This window comes from Triturus cristatus, chromosome 12, assembly GCF_964204655.1.
Source record: "Triturus cristatus chromosome 12, aTriCri1.1, whole genome shotgun sequence".
Classification (NCBI taxonomy): domain Eukaryota; kingdom Metazoa; phylum Chordata; class Amphibia; order Caudata; family Salamandridae; genus Triturus; species Triturus cristatus.
In genome coordinates this window covers 809,066,443-809,088,358 of record NC_140595.1, presented here as the reverse complement: position 1 = coordinate 809,088,358, position 21,916 = coordinate 809,066,443, and positions in this window count along the sequence as shown.

Here is a 21,916-nt window from a genome sequence, read left to right as displayed (position 1 = left end):
AGACACATAAAAGTGAATGTGTTGCTCAATGGCAGCTGGTTTACTGTGAAGTCCTTTCGATTTGCAATATGTTCAGAGACATGACAAATTCAAAATTAATGGACCATCGTGAAACTGTTCCTCACCACAAACTTGTGGGAAAGAGAGGGGAATGTTTTAATAAACATGTTGGCAGCCTTCTTCGTTTCATGCAGCACCAAGGAAACCCCTTTGAAATGGCTGAGCCTGTGCAGCTCTACAAAGGCAGAGAACCAGGAGCTTTTTAGATCCACACAAATGCTCCATGTAACAGCAATAGTAGAGGTAAAAAAGGTGTGCCGTTCCTTAAGGCAAGACAACAAGAGAGGACAATTTTTATTTTAATGTTCCAGGGATGTGCTCCAATAGGAGCAAGAGCCCTCAGACACCCAGCTGGGTGTCACTCTTCATCATTGGGCTAGCTCCTCGTTTGGCTGGCGCGGCAATGCCCGATGGGCACCCACTAGGGGGCTCTTTGCCAGAGATCTTTTTCCTTTTTGCTGTTTGATGAAGTTAAGATGTGTGATCAATCACACAACAGCTCGAAAAGAGGAGACAGACCCAGAGTAGTTAGCACGGAGGATGCTATCACACATCCGAGTAAGTAGAGAAAAGGCACCAGTGTGACTCTCCCAAGATCACGGGAAGATGCTTCAAAATAGTCAATAAGCCATGTCTTTCTACCCACACAGGGTGCTTAATTAAGTGTTTCCACTGTCATCACCTCATGGTATGTCGGGTGATACCTGAATGGGGTAAGTTACATCGCATTATCGTAGTCAGCCTCAGTATGCGCTACTCCAGGATATAGCCCATGGCACCACAGGAAGCTTATTGGTGCATTTGTTTGTTATGTGCACCTGTGGGGGCACGCAGTCATTGGGCTTTTTTGCATGGCTTTGGGTGACATATAGTTTTAATTGTAAATAGATGTTGGTGAGTTGTTTGTCTACATTTTTGTTCCAGGTAACCGCATTATTCCAGGTTAAGGTACATCATTACTTTCTGACCTGTTTTGTGATTGATCACTATACTACGAATTGGATCTAGTCAGATGTACAGTAGGTTCTATATTGAGGTCGTGAAGCATCGGCACATAATCATTGAATCACATGCATAGGCGAGAAACATGTTGACCCTGTTTAGAAGAATTCTTCCACAAAGCATATGAGGACCATTATATCCTGCATTAAGCCCCACATCGTTTTACTTAGGTGAGCGTCTCAATCATTAAATAGTTTGACCCTGAGTATCCCTTAACTTATTTAAAACCACTCATTGCAAGACTCATTTAAAGATCTCCGGCAAAGAGCCGCCTAGTGGGTGCCTGGCAGGCATTGCAGTGCCGGCCTGATGAAGAGATTGCCCAATGAGGAAGCATAACACCCATCTGGGTGTGTGAGGGCTCTCGCTCCTAATGGAGCACATCCCTCGAGCATTAAAATAAAAATTCTCCTCTCTTGTTGTCTTGCCTTAAGGAACTGCCCTCCCTTCTTACCTCTACTGAGCCTGTTCGACTACACAACTTCATGACCAAACATGTGGATAGCGATATAAAGACATGTCTACTAGATGTTCTGGAACATGTATCGAAACTATACGCAGAACCGAGGCAGGAGAGATTTGTATTGAAAGAGAAAAAGCTGTTTAGCATAATCACTATAGCTAAACTTCCACGCTTTAATTGCCATAGTAGGAGTTTCGTCCAACCGGCAACCACAAAACAGGTTACAAAAAACAACTTTTGCAAGCACAAAGAGATGGATATAGCATAAGAAAGGGGTGAATTTATCAAGGACATTCTGTCGCATGATCTTCTTCCAGCAAATGCATTATTTGACGGAGATGCTGCCACCAAATCAATGAAGCACAAACTCGATCAAGAGCTCGAAAAACGGAAGAATTTAAAATCAGAAAGGTGTCCTCATTGAAAACTGCTGTAGTTGTGGACCGAATGTCACAATTGCGAATGGCCAAGGTTTCTTTCATGCAAACTTTCAGAGAGGTCGTACAGACTGTTCTACAGATATCAAAGTCAGTGTGCACCTCTCAAGAACTGCACATTGTCTTTGACATCTCTGTCAAAGAATGTATGCAACTCAGATGAATTTCTACAGTTAGAACCCGTGCAACTTTATAAATTCCGGTCATCAACATGGAACAAGATGAATTTGGAGATGTTAACTCGCCGAACACTGAATTTCCAATTATTTCAAGTGGAATGATTGTCAACGAGGAGTTGGTGCTGGCAGGGATATATATAAGATGTACAGTCATATTGTTCAAGAACTTAACAGCAAATTGGAAGAAGCCAACCTTCGTGTTGTGCAACACCTTGAGCGGGCTGTATGAAATAGTTCCAATCAAGTCATCAATGTACTGTCAAATGACACAGATATTATTATGTGCTACTTTGATTTGTTACAATGTTCTTAAGTGAAGGATTGTCAGAGTTATGGATACATTATGGAACAGGCGAGAAAATACACAATCCCACTTCATATTCTATATGAGAAACTTGACCCAGAGATGCCCAGTGTTCTTACCAAGGCACATACTCTTACGGGCGATGACACTATGAGCAAAATGGAACAGAACTTGGAGCTTTAACTGCCGAACCTGTGAAGTTTACAATAGGATTTGCTGAGACAGAAGAAGAATATGACTATAAAGACATATTGTGCATGTGTGGAAAACGCGTTCTGGCTGTCACACATTTGATGATCTTCATTACAGTGAGTTCAAGAGATCAGTCCCACTACGTGACCTTCCACCAATGTCATAGTCTGTGCGTGGACACATTAAAAGAGCATTATAGTTGACCAGAAGATGTGTAAATGGTTTGGATCCATGTGAATTTGGTTGGGAAGATATTGATGAGGCGTTAAAACCTATAAAATTTCTAAAGTTTCTACCCACAGAACTTACACGTACATGTACTTGGAAAACTGTGCTACAAAAATATGTCCATGTCGATATGCTCTTCTCAAAGGATCAACGTCTGCAAACGTACCACGAGCGATTGCCGAAACAAATAAATGAAGTGAACTATGAAAATGTGTCTAAAACAGGAGTGATAAAAAAAAAAACGTATTCGGATCATAAACATTGTTTGGTGTATACTGCATGACCCCCAAAATGTAGGTTTTGACACCAAAATTAAGTATAGTTGTCTCATGGTTCCTGAAATATTACATCATCACTGCAACACATCCGCCATTTTTTAAAATGTGGTGCAGAAGAATTCAGCCCGGACCAACAATGTACACCCAAGCTAAATTACTTCTGTAATGATACAAAAACACAAAACAAAAATGAAAATCTCTGGGCAAAAATGTATGGTTGGAGCATGTCAGGGGGCCGGGAATATAACCAGTTCAGGGGCCTCAGCAGTAGGACTTTCCTTTTTACATCAAGCACTTCCCCACACAGCTCACTGTGACACCAGTCTTGAGCACAGGGTGTGGGGGTCAGCTCCCTGCAGAGGTGAGCGCAGGGGGTGGGGCCAGCTACCCGTAGAGGTGAGCACAGAGGGTGGGCCAGCTCCCTGCAAAGGCAAGCACAGGGGGTGGGGGCCAGCTCCCTGTAGAGGCGAGTGCAGGAGGTGGGGCCAGCTTTCTGAAGAGGCGAGCGCAGGATGTGGGGGCCAGCTCCCTGCAGAGGTGAGCGCAAGGGGTGGGGCCAGCTCCCTGCAGTGGTGAGCACAGGGTGTGGGGGCCAGCTCCTTGCAGAGGTGAGTGCAGGGGGTGGGGCCAGCTCCCTGCAGAGGTGAGCGCAGGGTGTGGGGGCCAGCTCCCTGCAGAGGTGAGTGCAGAGGGTGGGCCAGTTTTCTGCAGAGGCGAGCGGAGGGGGTGGGGGCCAGCTCCCTGTTGAGGCGAGGGCAGGAGTTGGGGGGCAGCTCCATGCGAAGGCAAGCACAGGGGGTGGAGGCCAGCTCCCTGCAGAGGTGAGCTCAGCGGGTGGGTCCGGCTTTCTGCAGAGGCGAGGGCAGGGAGTGGGGGCCAGCTCCCTACAGAGGTGAGCGCAGGGGGTTGGGCCAGCTCCCTGCAGTGGTGACCGCAGGGGGTGGGGCCAGCTCCCTGCAGAGGTGAGCACAGGGATTGGGGCCAGCTCCCTGCAGAGGCGAGCGCAGGGGTTGGGGGCCAGCTCCCTGGAGAGGTGAGTGCAGGGGGTGGGGGCCAGCTCCCTCCAAGAGTTACAGGGAAGCCTGGTGTAAGAGGGAGCTCCTTGCCAAGCAGAACTTGCAGTAACCGTTCTCACAGAGATAGAGAGGGCGCGAATGAGCTCCCTGCAGAATTTACAGGGCAAGTGCAGGATAAGAGGGAGCCGCACCTCCAACAGCTCTCACAGATATCACAGAGGCAGAAGGGGTGAGAGGGAGCTTCCTAGAGAGCTCCCAGCACAAGTCACAAAAGGAGCTCTCTGCCTTGGAGTGCTCGAAGTAGCACAAGTCATACAAGCACAGAGGACAGAGGGCTCCCCGCGGAGCTACCAGTGCGCACGTCACACAGGGAGCTGTCTGCAAAGCTATTCATATCAAAAAGTAATAGACACTAGATACGAGAGGGAACTCCCTGTCCTGGAGTGCACAAGTCACACAGGGAGCTTTCTGCAAAGGTATTAGTAAGATAATGTCCCATAGACACAGGGATTAAGGGGGAGCTGCAACACAAAAAGATGATGGACGGAATGTTAAACATTGTCAAACATTCACCCCCAGTCACAGATCTGGGTTTAATCCATCGTTATTTTGCTCACCACGCCACCCCAGTTCCGACATAGCCATATGCAAATTAAGGGGGAGCTCCCTACCCTGCAGGGCTCCAAGTGCACGAGGTGCACAGAGCGCTGTCTGCCAAGCTAATAGTAACAACATGTCACATAGACACAGGGAGTGAGGGGGAGCTCGGAGGGAGCTCTCTACCTTGGAGTGCTGGAATTAACACAAGTTACACAAGCACAGAGGTGCGAGAGAGCTCTCTGAAGCTATCTGTAAAGCAATTAGTAACAAAATCTCACCTATACACGGGGAGTGAGAGGGAACTCTCTACTCTCCAGCTCTCTCAGTGTACAAGTCACACAGGGAGCTGTCTGTGAAGCTATTAGTAACAAAATCTCACCTATACATGGGGAGTGAGAGGGAACTCTCTATCCTCCAACTGTCTCAGTGCACAAGTCACACAGGGAGCTGTCTGTGAAGCTATTATTAACAAAATCTCACCTAGACACAGGGAGTAGGAGGGAACTCTCTATCCTCCAGCTCTCTCAGTGCACACGTCACACAGGGAACTGTCTGCCTTGGTGCTAGAAGTTGCGCAAGTCACGCAAGCACACAGGAGAGAGTGGGCCCCCATGCAGAGCACCCCGTGCATAAATAACATAGAGAGATAAATGCAAAGCTGTTAGTAACAAAATGCCACATAGATCCAGGGATTAAGGGGGAGCCCCCCCATCTTCCAGAGCCCCCCCCCATCTTGCAGAGCTCTAAGTGCACGTCACAAAGTGAGCGGTCTGCAAAGCTATTAGTAACAAAATGTCACAGACACAGGGATTGAGAGGGAGCTCCCCACCCTGCGAAGCTCCCAGTGTACAAGTCACACAGGGAGCTGTCTGTGAAGCTTTTAGTAACACAATGTCACACAGACACAGGTTATGAGAGGGAGCTCCCCACCATGTGAAGCTCCCTGTGTACAAGTCAAACAGGGAGCTGTCTGTGAAGCTATTAGTAACACAATGTCACACAGACACAGGTTATGAGAGGGAGCTCCCCACCCTGTGAAGCTCCCAGTGTACAAGTCACACAGAGAGCTGTCTGTGAAGCTTTTAGTAACACAATGTCACACAGACACAGGTTAAGAGAGAGAGCTCCCTGCCCTGTGAAGCTCCCAGTGTACAAGTCACACAGGGAGCTGTCTGTGGAGCTATTAGTAACACAATGTCACACAGACACAGGTGATGAGAGGGAGCTCCCCACCTTGCGAAGCTCCGAGTGTTCAAGTCACACAGGGAGCTGTCTGTGAAGCTATTAGTAATACAATGTCACACAGACACAGTTTATGAGAGGGAGATCCCCACCCTGCGAAGCTCCCTGTGTACAAGTCACACAGGAAGCTGTCTGCAAAACTATCAGTAACAACATGTCCCATAGACACAGGAAGTGAGAGGGAGCTCCCTGTCCTGCAGAGCTCCCAGTGTACAAGTCACACAGGGAGCTGTCTGCAAGACTATTAGTAACACAATGTCACACAGACACAGGGAGTGAGAGGGAGCTCCCTGCCCTGCGGATCTCCCTGTGTACAAGTCACACAGGGAGCTGTCTGTGAAGCTATTAGTAACACAATGTGACAAAGACACGGGTTATGAGAGGGAGCTCCCTGTCCTGCAGAGCTCCCTGTATACAAGTCACACAGGGAGCTGTCTGCAAAACTATCAGTAACAACATGTCCCACAGACACAAGGATTGAGAGGGAGCTCCCCACCCTGCGAAGCTCCCATTGTACAAGTCACACAAGGAGCTGTCTGTGAAGCTTTTAGAAACACAATGTCACACAGACACAGGTTACGAGAGGGAGCTCCCCACCATGTGAAGCTCCCAGTGCAAAAGTCACACAGGGAGCTGTCTGTGAAGCTATTAGTAACACAATGTCACACAGACACAGGTTATGAGAGGGAGCTCCCCGCCCTGCAAAGCTCCCAGTGTACAAGTCACACAGGGAGCTGTCTGTGAAGCTATTAGTAACACAATGTCACACAGACACAGGTTATGAGAGGGAGCTCCCCACCTTGCGATGCTCCCTGTGTACAAGTCACACAGGGAGCTGTCTGCAAAACTATCAGTAACAACATGTCCCATAGACACAGGGAGTGAGAGGGAGCTCCCTGCCCTGTAGAGCTCCAACTGTACAAGTCACACAGGGAGCTGTCTGCAAGACTATTAGTAACACAATGTCACACAGACACAGGGAGTGAGAGGAAGCTCCCTGCCCTGCAGAGCTCCCTGTGTAGAAGTCAGACAGGGAGCTGTCTGTGAAGCTATTAGTAACACAATGTCACAAAGACACAGGTTATGAGAGGGAGCTCCCTGTCCTGCAGTGCTCCCTGTGTACAAGTCACACAGGGAGCTGTCTAACAAAACTATCAGTAACAACATGTCCTATAGACACAGGGATTGAGAAGGAGCTCTTCACCCTGTAGAGCTCCCTGTGTACAAGTCACACAGGGAGCTGTCTGTGGAGCTATTAGTAACACAATGTCACACAGACACAGGTTAAGAGAGGGAGCTCCCTGCCCTGCAGAGCTCCCTGTGTACAAGTCACACTGGGAGCTGTCTGTGAAGCTATTAGTAACACAATGTCACACCGACACAGGTTATGAGAGGGAGCTCCCTATCCTGCAGAGCTCCCTGTGTACAAGTCGCACAGGGAGCTGTCTAACAAAACTATCAGTAACAACATGTCCTATAGACACAGGGATTGAGAGGGAGCTCCCCACCCTGTAGAGCTCCCTGTGTACAAGTCACACAGGGAGCTGTCTGTGGAGCTATTAGTAACACAATGTCACACAGACACAGGTTATGAGAGGGAGCTCCCTGCCCTGCGATGCTCCCAGTGTACAAGTCACACAGGGAGCTGTCTGTGAAGCAATTAGTAACACAATGTCACACAGACACAGGTTATGAGAGGGAGCTCCCCACCCTGCGAAGCTCCCAGTGTACAAGTTACACAGGGAGCTGTCTGTGAAGCAATTAGTAACACAATGTCACACAGACACAGGTTATGAGAGGGAGCTCCCCACCCTGCGAAGCTCCCAGTGTACAAGTCACACAGGGAGCTGTCTGTGGAGCTATTAGTAACACAAAGTCACACAGACACACACACAGACACAGGGAGGGAGAGGGAGCTCCCTGCCCTGCAGAGCTCCCTGTGTGCAAGGCACACAGGGAGCTGTCTGCAAAACTATCAGTAACAACATGTCCCATAGACACAGGGAGTGAGAGGGAGCTCCCTGCCCTACGAAGCTCCCTGTGTACAAGTCACACAGGGAGCTCTCTGTGAAGCTACTAGTATGACAACATCACACAGCCACCCTGCAGAGCTCATAGTGCATGTCACACAGGGAGCTGTTCTGAAGCTATTAGTAACAAAATGTCACAGGCACTGGTAGTGAGAGGAAGCTCCCAGCCCTGCAGAGCTCCCAGGGCACATGTCACACACAGAGCTCACCGCCTTGGAGTGCTCGAAGCAGCACAAGGGACGGTGACACGTGTGGGGCACATTTCAGGCCGCCCCCTCACCGCATGATTGGCCGAGGGATGGAGAGATGCCAAGCGGCTTCTGTGCCTTCCTGCAGCGATTAGAAACAGACTCGGCCGGCCCGGCTGGTAACGAGGGCCAGGCCTGGCTTCCTCTCCCCCGGCCCCAGGGGGCACAGTTACCCTCGGGGCAGGGGCACTTTAGGAGACAGAGACAGGGCAGGAAGGATGGATGGATGGACAGACAAGATGGAACACAGATGCAGGAAGTGGGGGCCTGCAGGCAAGACGCCAGGGATTACCTTAGTTGGGTAGACAGCTCTGCGGGTTAAAACTGCTGCAAATAACTCTTTACCTTGTTTGTGCCCATAAAAATAAGTTTTTTTGCCTTGGGTTAACTTAAACTTAAAATTAACTTATTTTTTAAGGACAAGACTCAATTTTAAGCGCTCGACCACATCTGCAGAGAAAGGCCAAGTAGACGACGAGACTGAATTCCTGCCTGTAAATTGTATTCAGGGCCATTGGAATTATGCGGTTCTGGGGCAGTGGCATTTTCCTCATAATTATGGATTTGCAGCATTGCTACATATACATCATCTGCTGCATTGTCTGCAGATGTTAACCAAAAAAATGTTTCTAGCTCAAACAGATCACAAGTATTAAAATCACAGAAACCCGTGTCACCGCACAGTGGAAGGTGCCATTCTGTTACTTATGAGGTAAACCCTTTGCCCAGAAATTAACATGTGAAAAAAAGATACAATTATGAAGTAATGCTATCATAAAATGTGCCCCATTAGATCACATACATTTCCTTTTCTTGCAGAATAATTTAGTCAACTCTGCTGGGTAACTTTGTCCTCTCTGCATATAATTCCAGCGGCTCTGCCTGTTTTTTTAGGATTTATATAGCACATATTGCCTCTCAGCACTTGTCCAGGTGGGGAGCATGCTACCCTGTGTGGGGTTGTGCTGGGATTGTGGTTCTTTTCGTCTGCATCCTGAGTGTTTCCATGGAGACGCTGTGCTCTTATGGATCCGCCAGCGGTAACAAGTGATGGTAGAGAGTTGGGGAGATCAGGGATCCTCCCTGATAGGCTGAGCTACTCTCCTCCCCTGTATGATTGCCATTATGAGATGTCACCTGAAGAGACATGCCAAGAAGGACTTCAGCAGCATCTCCCATGAATGCTGTTAGCAGCCAAATTATCTCTGGAAGGTAAACGAAAGATACTTAACGAAGCGACAAATTATAATGAACTGACTGATCTCACCCATGACATCATAATTCCTACAATTAAATGGCTATTTTTCCAATGGCCAAAATCACCAATATCAAATGGACCGGCCCTAAAAAGATTCTGTCATATTTTAGCATCAGTTGCCCTTTGTGTACAATTTCTGCACCTGAAGAACACAGTAGACCAGAACGGGGCTGCTGCACTACATCTCTTGGACCTCTCAGCATGATTTGACATGGCTGACCATGACTCTCTACTACAAAGACTCTACGAAGCCGACATAGAGGGGACTGCTCTCGACTGGATCACATCCTTCCTTCGAAACGGAACTAATGTCATCCATTCCCCCCTTCTTTCTCATCCAAACCATACTTGAGGGGACCCTTGAGGCTCTATCATCTCATGCATGCTTTTCAACATCTACATGAAGTCATTACCAGCACTGATCAATCAATTTCACCTCACTTGCTATAACTATGCAGATGACACACACGTACTCCTTAAACTGGAAAGCGCCAAAGACAGTGGAAACACACACATTTCCAGTTGCCTCAGAGCCGTGGGTCAGTGGAGGACATGGAGCCATCTCAAATTGAATGCATCCAAAACGGAAACACTCACATGTGGCGACTGGAAAAATGATGACCCACTCGCCAGGGCCTGACCATCTGGGAACAATGACTAAAGTATACAAGGAAGTAAGAAACGCCGGAATTACCAGGGACACCAAGCTATCAATGAATGTCCAAGTGGACACCCTAGCAAGATCAAGCTTCATTACTATGAAAAATCGGCAAAGCATCTCCCCCATCTGGGATTCCCACACAAGGTCTAGGCTAATATCTCTCTTCTTCTGTCTAAACTCTACGCCAATAGTCTCTACCACGGATTATCTTTAACAACTATAAGACTACAATGAATTCAGAACTCTGCTGCCGGACTACTCTCACATATTAGGGCACAAGTCCACATCTCCCCTGCCTTCAGGGTCCTGCATTGGTTACCGGTTGTCAGAAGATCCACATTCAACTGCTTTGTATCAGCCACAAAGCGATACATGGAACAGGACCACTTGTCATCAGAAATAAAATCACCGAACACATTCAACAAAGGAACCTCAACTTTAGAGTCGCACCTCGCCTCAAAATCTCAACGTTCAAGAAAAAACACAATGAGTGGCACATAATTCTCTGTTCAAGCAGCCAAAGTATGCAACTCGTTAACCCCAAACATTAGATCCATGGATAACCAGCTTATCTTCAGAAAACTACTCAAGAATTGGCTCTTCCCCACATAACCACCACAAACAAATAAAAATATACAGCATATCCCTCTGTATATAAGCATTTATTTGTACTATATGCGTACCTAAAAATGTGTTTTCCTTTCTAGAAACGTGTATAATAATTATTTTGATAAAGATATAGATATTAGTGCTGCATAAAAATTGTATGTTACTCATGGTTATATTATTCTATGTTTAACATATATATAGGTCACTGCATAAATAAGTACATCTTTATCTTAACCACCTTTTTTTACAATTGTTTCACTATTGAATTACAAAACAAAACAAAACAAAAACTATTTTTTATTAATGATAACAACAAATAAAGTAGCTTAAAGTACCGCAGCACTTGAATTCTGAGTTTATTAAATACAACTTAAATCTACATATATTACCTTCCTTATACATATATACCTTCCATGTACTTATGTATCTTTATATTCATTACTTTACTTCTAATTCAGCATCTCCAATGATCTACTCTATATCTCACCCTATACCTCTCTCAATATATCCTCTACCTCCACTCTCGGACTCATCCCAAACCCCGCTCTACTACTATGATTCCCAAAATACCCCTTTTTAGACTCTTCCCTCCTCTTCCCTCCTTGCATCATCTCAAACCTCTTTTACTATTCAAATATCCCAACAAGCCTTTCTAGACCCTTCCCTCTGACTCTTACCCTCCCCCTTACTCATCCCAAACATCCTCCTTCTGCTATGATCTCAAAAAAACACTTTCTAGACCCTTCCCTTTTCTATACCTCCACTATCCTTTTCAATCCAACCAACAGACTCACATGTCCAACCCTCAAATTAATTTCAAATATCCCTATAAAATTCTCCCTGAACCCTGTTTGGGATCCGGAGTAGCGTGCTACCTGTCGAAAAGCACTTCGACACCTCATCAGGTGTAGCAAGCGCCAAATAAATGCAAACCCCCCCCCCTTTCTTCTATCCCTCCGCTATCCTTTTTCAATCCAAATAACAAACTCAAATGTCCACCTCTCAAAGTAAATTTCATATCTCCCTATACTAATACACAACTAATGCTTTTTGGATTCTGGAGTCGCGTGCGACTTGCCAAAAAGTGCTTCAACGCCTTGCCTATATAAATGCAATTACAATTACATTTGGTCTGATTTTGAGTCCTCCAATGAGCCTTCTCTCTCTCTCTGTTTCTTTTCTTAACAGAGTGTGAATCTGTGTCCTCATGACGTCCAGTCCCAGCTCGTTTTCTTCCTAGTTAAATAATTTACGAGTTATGTTATGTTATGTTAAAATCACTTACACCAAACGGTTTCATGGTGCTTGAGTCACGGCGAGGCAGCTGCAGGGAGGTTGGCTTAGTCATCGTATGCCTGGGAAAACAGCCAGGTCTTAAGCTGTTTTCTGAACTGTGCAAAAGAAGTCAAGGGCCTCATCTCCACAGGGAGGAAGTTCCAGAATTGTGGGGGCAAAACTGCAGACCTTAGACCACCATGCTTCTTACGTTTGAAGGAGGGGGTTGCCAACATGTTCAGATGGGAAGACCTCAGGTCTCGAGGTGGAATGTAGCGTTGAAGCCTAGACGAGATAAAAGCTGGACTATTGCCATAAAGTGCTTTAAAAATAGTGCATCCCAACTTGAAGGCACAGCGCTTGACCACTGGGAGCCAATGGAGGCTTTTCATAAGTGGCCTAATGTGAAGCCACTTGGGTTGGTGAAAAATCAGCCTGACAGCTTGGTTCTGAACCAATTGAAGGCATCTCAGTTGGTACGCAGGGATGCCTATATACAATGAGTTGGCATAGTCCAGTTGGGAGATTACCAAGGCTAGAATGACTAGGGTCAGAGCTTCCCTACTCAAGAATCTGCTAATCTTCTTTATTCTCCGCAAGTGGGAAAGAGCCGGCAGAGACAACTGAACTGATCTGGGCTTTCATGGACAGGTCATTACTGATTACAATACCCAAACTTTTGGTGGAGCCTGCCAGACGGGGAGATTTGTCCAGTAAGGGAGGCCAGAAGTTGGAGTGCCATGGATTGGCAGACCCACCCGTGAGGATCAGCTCAGTTTTATCAGGGTTCAGCTTCAGTTGGTTATTATTCATCCAATCACTTATAAAAATCATAGTGCCTTGGGAGTTGGGCACTGATGATCCTGGTGAATTAATATCGAACACCAGTTGAAGATCATCGGCATAGTTAAAGGTTCCAACCTTTCTTTCTCTCAGGGAGCAAATTAAAGGAGGTAGGTACAGGTTAAAAAGAAGCAAAGAGAGAGAAGAGCCCTGGGGAACCTCACAGGTCATTTACCTCTTATTAGATGAGAAGTTGGCGAGACGCACCGCTTGAAGCCGGTTGCTAAGAAAGGAGGAGAGCCACTTCAACGCCAGATCCTGGATTCCGGCATTGCTGACACGGCCAATCAAGATGTCATGATCGACTGTGTCAAATGCTGCTGACAGATCCAGGAGAACCAGGGCCTGCGTGATGCCCTTATCTGCCCCCCCCAAGTTAGTCCATGACAGTAAGAATAACAGACTCCGTGGAATGTGCGGGTCTAAAACCAGCCTGATGGGAGTCCAGAACCTGGGAATGTTCAATGAAGGAACTGAGGCAGTTTGCTATATGAGCCTCTAGAACGTTACCCAGGTAGGGCAGCAAGGAAATGGGGTGATAGTTACTGAGGCCTGACGGGTCCGCACCGGGTTTCTTCAGGATTGGAACAATTTCAGCCCTTTTAAATGAATCAGGGACGATGCCGAGCTTAAGCGAGTTGTTAAGGAATAAAATGGGGGGTCTGGACAAGTGGTTAAGGCTTCTCGAAGTATGTGAGGGGGACAACAATCAGTGGGGGAGCCGGAGCCAACCTTTTTAAGTAGATCAAAAAAGATCTTAGAGATCGGAGGAATTTGATCGAGCCAATGTGGGTTCTTACCAATGTTCGGATCCTGTATGGGAGAGGCAGGAGGAAGGATACTAGCCTTAATGGCGACAATTTTCTCAATGAAATATGAATTGAGGGAGTCACATAAGAACTGTGAAGGGGCAGGTTTCATCATGTCTCTATCTGGTTTAGAGAGCTCATCAACCTCAGAGAAGATCTCTTTAGACTTATTTGCCGAGTTAATGATTTTTGGGGAGAAGTAGTTTGCCTTAGTTTGAAGAATCTTATTTTTATATTCTTTTACGAGCTGCTCCACTTTAGGAGATGCTGAACTTTTCACTGCGGGTACGCAGTGTTTCTGTCTACTTTAAAAAGGAACAATGGTATCAACCCCAAAGATGTAGATCTTATAATCAACAAGGATATGCAGTTGGAAAACATATGACTCCAAACGTAGCAGCGTACAGCATCAATACAAGATTCTCGCTTGCGAGTGTGGCGCAGGTATGCCTTACTACTCCCTGCATTAGCCGTGAGGCATACCAGCTCTACAGCCGTGAGAAAGAATCTCGTATTTGCACTAGACAGTGCTATGTTTGGAGTAATCTGCTTTCCAACTGCATATCTTTGATGATTATAATATCTACCTCGGGCACGTCTGTGGGTTGCTACCATTGTTCCTTTGTCCTGATGAAGACCCCATAGCTATCGAGATAGGGGGTTGAAACGTTGACAAATTCCACTGCTGTGTGCTATTTGGCTGTTCTCCTGTACAGTCAAATTCATGCATGCGAGCTCTGTGCTTGTGGGGATGTACTTAATATCAACAGTGGCCAATCTAGTGTAAATATTTCTTGCACACCTGTGTTTCACGTCTTGTCACGAATCACTTGCACCGTGCCATTTTTTATGAGCACCGATACAAACTTTCATGTTCATAAATCAGTAAAAATTATAGATTTAACGTACAACAAATGGCATATGTAATCTCACTTTGTTAAGTAATTGCCAAGGGAGCATCGGCTCTAAGCTCTCCCAATTGGAGCCTTGTTTTAGATCTTTTGATGTATTGCTCAGGTTCCCAGGTTTATAGGGGGTTAAGAAGGGCACATCAGTTCCTGCTCCACTGTTGCAAATGAGGAACTCTTGGCCGCTATCAGACAGTGCTCCTGATACTTTAAGAAGGGACAGTTGTTCATGTTGCTCCACTGCTGGAGTCTTTGCTGGTAAGAGACAGTGCTCTCAACTACTTTCCAAGGGTGCAGTAGTTCCTGCTTTGCTGTTGGAGACCCTGGCCTCTTGGCTGCCATTGGGCCATGCTTGTGACCACTTTAGGAACTTCACAGTAGTCCTCCTGTAAAAAGTGAAGTCTTGACGTTACGCTTACTTTAAATTACCACCATAGAACCCTGCTACCAAAAGCGCCTTGAAACCCTTGTGGCTTCATTGCTTTGCTCTTTTTTTTGAGCAGCAGGAAACTCCCAACCATGGTGAAGAGGTGGCATCTAGTTCCGGCCTAGGTGATGTTCATGGAGCAGACAATGCCAACAGGGTTGATGCCCCGGTTCTTTTAGACCAATCAGAGGATCTGACACTGTCGACCACCACAAGGGTCTCATGAATGAGCTGCATTAGGTGGGCATCAGTGAAGCTGTGTTTACCTACGTAACCTCTTTTCTGATAAATTAAATTCGAAGGGTGACCCCTGGCTCTTTCTCCTCCCCGGCTAACCATGTTTCCGATTGTGACAAAGTACATGGAAGTACATGCAGGATGGTACATCCGACTCAAGCTCTGTGTTTACCAGGCCACTGCAGCAGTGTGCACATACGTGTACATATACAGCTCACACAGCTGTTCATGGGACCCCTGCAGTAGGTATGCTGGCCTATCTTGGTAGGACAAGAGGTCACCCTTTCTCTTCTGTCCCCTTCTTGCATGTTAATAGCGGGAGCACAAGCCTTTTGAGGTTTGGGGGCCGCGCCAACGTGGCAAAAAGACACCTGGGTGTGTCACAATGGTCCAAAAACCCCATGGTGGCCACTCGGTGCCCCCAAACCACCAGAAAACGCAGACGAAGTCCAGCAGCCATTGTTGTGGAAGGCAGAGCATCCCTTTGAAGCGGGAGTGAAGACAACTCCTTACTCAAACCACTCATGAACAGGACACATGAACATTGGACTGGGCCTCAGCAGTCGGCCACAAATTCAAGAAGAAATACAACAAGCATTTACAATGCAACGGTCTCGGCATTGTTAAAGTTAGAGCTATTGGCATTGCTCATGACAATGCTGTTTCTTTAAATGTTTTAAAAACAAAAACATAAACAAAAATAATGTCATGAGCAATGCCAATAGCTCTAACTTTAACAATGCCGAGACCATTGCATTGTAAATGCTTGTTTATTTAATACAAGTTGACAGCTGGGGTGGACAGATAGACAGCCAGAATATATCCTGCTGGCTGGATCCCTTTGAACCCACGGGGGTGGGGGGGCTCTAGGCGACAACATTATCTCACAGCCCGTGCCCCTGCATTCATATTACACTATCACTGTATTCTCTGAGCCCTGTCTTGTCATGTCTGCATGCTTGCAGTGTCTCAAAGCGCTTTGAAACAGCAGACAGGCAGCATACCAGCGCTACATCACAATTTGTAAACAAACAAAACAGTTCAGACACTCTTTGTCACTCCTGTTCTTTACAATGATGCCCTTATCTGTTCGAAGCCAGACCCCTAACCCCCAACCACACACATAGCGCCCAGAAACATTAAGAGGAGCTCAGACCACCAGTCCGGTAATAGCGCCAGAGGTAGATGAGGCTGGGGGTGAGTTTGCATGAAAATTCATTGATTTCCCTGTGTGCCTCGCTGCGCTATGTTAGCACTGAGTGCGAAATTCTAGTTTCCCAGAGCACTCTATAGACTGGATCGCTTCTGGGTGCTATATTTAAATGTAATGCTGCGAAGGATGTCCCAATGACAACACAGGAAAAGAAATTGATGCAAAGGAATTGCAGATCACACGCTTTTCAGGTTGGGCAGGTCCAGCCCCCTTTAGATTTATTTCACGCGTTGCATCATGGTATTCGTAGTCTCAATTGGCAGTCATTCCTTCTCAGCACTGTAAGTCTTCACAAACATATGTTGATTTTTCTGTAATCTTTGTCAACAAAAAAAGCATCTACTTACAGTGTAAACAATGACGCAGTTCAAAGGGCAAGCGACAGAATTGTCTCTCCGGGGGCGCACGCACCCCTGCGCAGGAAGCAAGGCTCCGAGGGACCACGTTCATATGCTTGAAAGCGTGAGAGCTACCCCGACAAATCAGCTCGTGCAACATTTAAAAGTGCTCGGCTTCCGTTGAGGGATTCGTTTTACCAGAGGCATTATGGGACTTGTAGTTTTTTATATTTTCCATTCATTCCTGATTTTTCACCATTTTAGTTCACGACATGTACATACTTTGCTTTCTTTTATGCTAATCATGTAAAAACTCACATTTCTGTGCAGTTAAATAATTTTGGAAGGCAAATGGAAGAGTCCTTTAAATGACCACGTTGATAAGAATCACCCTGCTGTCTCTTGTCGTGATATAATTTAAAAGACGCTTTTGCAGCCAATGAATCAATAACCCCCAAAGTGAAGGAAACACATTTAAGTGGCTTTTACGTCACCTTTCTTTGTATTGGTTACACATTTCTTTTTACTTTTGCACTTTCTACTGCTACCGGTAAACAATGACGGGGGAAGTGAACAAAGTGTAAATAGCGCTTCACACCACTTAGGCGCTATGCTTGAACACAGAAGCAAACATTATTTGCACCAATTCTTAGGGAGGTGCCAACATCTGAATTAGGAGTGGGCAGTTCAAACTTCACGCGTCTCACTATGAGACCTCAGCTGAGACAGCGCACGGGGTGCAAAGCGGAAGCCGAGCCACTACAAACAAGCATTGGCAAACCCAATGTATCTGGACTTGGCAAGCTGTCGCAATGGATATTTTGCAAGCGGCACAAAAACAAAAAGAGAAAACAGGCGGCTACCTGACCAATCCACTATATGCTTGCAATAAATATTGTGAAATTAAAAATAATAACATCGGACTGTTTTACTGGTGATGTTTTGTCACACGCATTTCAGTTGTATCGTGCATTTTATTATTATGTGACAGGGAGAAGAAAAAATCAACACCGAACAAAACAATTAAGTTAAGGGGAACACTTATAAAAGCAATATGTTAGGTTGTGTCTCCCAGACCGTGCAAGAGGTCTGGTTGCACACAGAGGCGCAACTAGAGCCCAATTTCGAGGGGGGGGGGGGGCTAAGACATTTTTTCGTGGGGGGGCTGGGCTGAATCTTTAATCAATAGGCAGAGTGAGCTGCAGGGGCTCTTAGAAGGGGTGAAACACCAGCGAGGCCTCATTAACATGCAAATGGTCTTTCAAAGACCTGTGAAGTGCTCGGGTGCGGCTGTGTGGGCACTGGGAAGGTGTCTCATCCCGGGCTGCCACACACGAGGGGGGGGATGAAGCCCTTTGAGTCCAATTGGTGTTGCGCGCCCGGTCCCTGGGGACGGAGATGAGGAAGTAAAGGGGGTGGGGGGAGGAGTAGAGAGGTGGGAGTGTAGGGGCCGCCACAAGTGTCACCAGACAGCTGGACCTTAACGTTGTGCACAGGCAGCCTGGGGAAGCTCGAAGCAGGGAAATCCACAGCAGTAAGTTTCCTTGCTTTGGCTGAGGCCGCAGGGCACTTCAGGCCAGAGACGGGGTGGCAAGGGCGAGTGAGGTCCTGTCGAAGGCGCAGAGACCCGGAGGAATTGCGGAAGCGAACGAGGGGTTGGAAGCGGGCGAGGTGAGGGCCAGGAACACCACAGCCTTTCTCTGAGGCAGAGCAGAAATGCCTCGGAGAAACGCAGCGTCGTTTTCGGATTCGGGGGCGTGTCTTGCTGTTATCTCCTCCAGCCATTGGCTGGAGGAGATAATGAGACTTTCTGCAAAAAACACGCCCCCCGATCCGAAAAGGACGAGACCTGATCGGAGTGACGGGACCTCTTCTCCAATGGCTGGCCAGCATTGAAGAGGCCAGCCAATGGAGAACAGGAGAGAAGGGGGGCGGGTTCAAGCCCCTGTTCTCCAAAACATTAAATCTCTCGACTTCCGGTTCTGCCTTCGGCAGACCGGATGGTCCCGAGACCTAAAAAGCAATGGGAGGAATACTTCCAAATAGTGTAAACCACTGGCAGTCGGTCTGGGTAGCATTCCAACCCATCATTTTTCACCCACTCAGCCACTGTAGACACAAACCTACCCTTCACGTGTCTGCTGTTACTCCTTAAATGCCCAGGCGTGGATCCCTTGTTCACTGTGCCACAGGATTCACACTGTACCTCTCAGACGAGGCCCAGTAAGGCCGAAACCTGCTTGGGGTTGCTTGTGTTTCACTCTAGAGGGGGCTTGACTGACTGTGTGGGATGGACTGCCTCTCTAAGGAGCAACGTCGGTATTGATTTGCATAAGGTGGGCCTCAGTCTAGAGTGGCACAGTGGGTGAAAAATGATGGATTGGAATGCTACTCCAAGCAATTGCGAGTGGTCAACGTTCTCCAACCAGTAGCTTGTGGTGGCTCTCCATTTACCTGTAACTAGCTCTCCTGTGTGGAGTCCAGCCTACTGCATTAGAAGCTTTTGCTTAGTTGAAGTATTATATTTATACCAAAATCGAAAAGCATGTAATTGAGATGAAAATGTGTGTAATTTCAGATCTCCTGAACTCATTTTTGGAGAAAAATGTTTGAATTTCCAAAATATTTTTAAACTGACATTTCACTGATAACTCGTGGTGTTGGGGAGACGCATTACTAATATTATTTTCTTGGTGCAAGGTCCAGTGCAGCTACGGCTGGTATGTGTCACCCACGTGGAGGCATTCCACATGGAAGAGGCCTTTTTGTACATCACTGGAGACCATGCCTGATGAACTGAGGGGGTCACTGCAAGAAGTCTTTAACGTCATCTTTTCTAATGTGGTCACAATAACAACACTAAAAATATTAGCAGCTCTGGATGATTTTCATTGAACATAAGTAGCTCTTACTACAAAAAAAGCTTGGAGACCCCTGGGTTAGACTATCTGCAAGCATTCCTCCCATCACCTGTTGTGTGTTTTGATTTAACGTCCCTAGTGACCAAGGGTACACGCAGACTGGCCTTGCTGGGGGTCATGGCCTCTACCCCCAGCTTAGCCAAGTAAAGGCTGGCTGGGCTGTTGCACTGACTGGTGGGGGCACAGCTTGGTCAGTAAGATGGGGGGTGGGTGAGCTTTAGATTTCTCAACAATCATGCTGGCACATAATGTTAAAAATACATTATACCACAATCAGGGCGCACAAGAGGGGCTTAAGGGGCAGCATCAAAGGGGAGGGATGTGGATTGATCGAGGTACTAAGGGGCATATCAGCAACAACCGGCGATAATTATCGCTAAGCGCACTTAGCGCTAGGATAATTATCGCCGGCTAACGTGGATTTTTATCGCTGAGATAGCATGCTATTAGCAACGCTTATCTCAAAAGCGATAAAAATCCTCACGCTAACTGCCTAACGTGAGATTATCGCTGGAAACCCAGCGATAATCTCACGCAATGTGGCGTTAGCTTGATGATAGGGCCTCACAAACTTAGCCATGATATCCGCCTTCCATAGGATATCATGGCTAAGTCAGTCCTGAAGCAGGTGTAAGGAAAGCAGCGATAAAAGGGGTTATTGCTACTTTTCTTGCCGCTTAGCGACATTTCTCCTGTCAGGTCAGGAACGCCCACTTTGCATCTCATTAGAGATGCAAAGCTGGGCGTTAGGAATTCCTACGCTAACGCTAACGCAAGTTTTCACGCGTAAGCGTGAGCTTGCTAATTAGGCGATAAAATTATTGCCGCTTTTCGGCCAAAAACGGCCGCAAAAGCGGTGATAATTCTATTGCATCGCCTTGCTGATATGCCCCTTAGTGAGAGAAAGCACATTATTTTGGGACATGACCTACATTTTTGAAGTCTTTACAAACTGAGAGAGGGAGAGAGCGTGTGTGCATTTTTGTCTGTGCGCATGTAAACATTCCTGGTGAAATCCAACAGACACCTCACCAAACCTGACTGAAAGCACCTGGCACCAACTATTCATCACAAATCACATTCATTGGTTTATTGGGGAGGGTGTAACTGCATGGGCTCTGTAGTGGAAGGCAGATTTACTTTGGTCGCCACAGTAGGAAACTACGTTTCCATCACCTCCGCGGCTCTGCGAATCACCGGTGAAACAGAGACACTTTCTTCAAGTGAGGGCTCTAATGTGGCGTCCAGTTCCATTTTATTGGAGGTATCAAGGACTCTAGCCTTCTGGAGGTCTCAATGTAGACCAACCTCAGTATAACAAGGAGGCGGCAAGTTGTCTGCCTCCCTTCCCCCCTTCTCATCGCCGTTGTCTGAAATCCTTGAATTGCATCCAAATCTGAAACAAAAGTGTCTTCAAGCTGTTAGTTGTGCTGTCGTCAAGGCAAAGGCGGTCGCAGAATCCTCCCAAGGGCAGTGCCTTAGTAATCCCAAGGCAGTGCAGCAGCCGAGATCTAGGGACCCAGTATCACTTAAAAAGATGCAGCATAGTTCCTTGAAGCCCTCCATCTGCTGTTCAGTGTGATGATGGCCTCCAACTGAGGAACTGGACATGCATCAAACAACTGACAGGACTCGGACCCTTGGTGTGCCAACTGCGCATTCTTTCCCAGGAGCAAGAGGAGGACTCCCACCTTGAATTCTTAGGCTTGCATTGCGACGTGTCTTGAGACTTCTCCGTGGACTTACCTGAAGGATGATGACTCAGACCTGGAGCAAAACGTGAATCAGGAGAGGGCCCAAAACTTGGATCATGACTAGCTCTGTCTCTTGTTCTTGACCAGCTTTGTCTCTTGTGCTCGACAATCCTCTTCTCTTGTGCTCGACCAGCCTTGTCTCTTGTGCCCGACCAGCCTCGTCTCTTGTGCTCGACCATCTTTGTCTCTTGTGCTCCACCAGCCTTGTCTCTAGTGCTCCACCAGACTCGTCTCTTGTGCTTGGCCAGCCTCATCTCTTGTGCTCGACCAGCCTTGTTTCTTGTGCTCGACCAGCCTTGTTTCTTGTGCTCCACCAGCTTCATCTCTTTTGCTCCACTAGCCTTGTCTCTTGTGCTTGACCAGCCTCGTCTCTTCTGCTCCACC